At 28.1% G+C, this 716-nt stretch overlaps 1 protein-coding gene across 1 annotated transcript in view; it reads left to right on the top strand.

Moving 5' to 3' along the window:
* Positions 1–234: 234 nt before the first annotated feature.
* LOC106877885 (uncharacterized) overlaps positions 235–716 on the top strand; it is a 22,313-nt gene continuing 21,831 nt past the window's right edge. The window contains exon 1 of the mRNA XM_052974074.1: positions 235–344. The gene's annotated coding sequence lies outside the window, so the exon portion shown is untranslated. The remainder of the gene's footprint in view (positions 345–716) is intronic.

Genomic DNA, 716 nt, shown 5'->3' with positions numbered 1-716 from the left:
CATGTTCTTAAGTGAACCATATGAAGAAGAACTGCTTTCAATAATATTGTCTTTAGTTCCTTCATTCAGAATAGACTATAAGTGTCAGATAGAAGTAAGAATAAAATTGACTGAAGAGGGAGGTGGTGGAAATTACTCTAACACACATGAAAAAATATATGATGCAGCAGAGGCTATCATATTTAAGAAAGGGAACCACTAAAATTTCTAACAAATAAAAATTACACTTGTGATAAAGAGAAAAATTCTGAAGAGAGCATAACAAGACGGAAATGTATCTAGGAGTCCATAGAAGGCATCACTGAACTAATATTGATGTATTTGCATTTTTTTTTTTACCATAAGTGAGTATTTTTTTCTCCACAGTAAACTGTAGTGAAATTGCTTTCTGAAGTTAAAATATTTCACAAATATATTTGAACTAACTTATAGCTTGTTTATTTCCCATCACTCCTTCGTGCTATTATTTATGTAATACTTGGAATGTACATAACATATTCATCATGCAGAAGGTCAGCTATTGCCTGTGACTAAAGGGTTCAAGAATTAATTTTTGCCAGTGATACGATAAAATACATTACTCTCTGTTAAGTAGTTAGTGATATGAATGGCACACTGCTTTGTTTATATATGTATATATATATATATATGTGTGTGTATATATATATATATATATATATATATATATATATATATATATATATATATATATATAT

Source organism: Octopus bimaculoides, chromosome 17, assembly GCF_001194135.2.
Source record: "Octopus bimaculoides isolate UCB-OBI-ISO-001 chromosome 17, ASM119413v2, whole genome shotgun sequence".
NCBI classification, from domain to species: domain Eukaryota; kingdom Metazoa; phylum Mollusca; class Cephalopoda; order Octopoda; family Octopodidae; genus Octopus; species Octopus bimaculoides.
The sequence above is the reverse complement of the archived record's forward strand: the minus strand, read 5'-3'. Positions and strand labels throughout refer to the sequence as shown.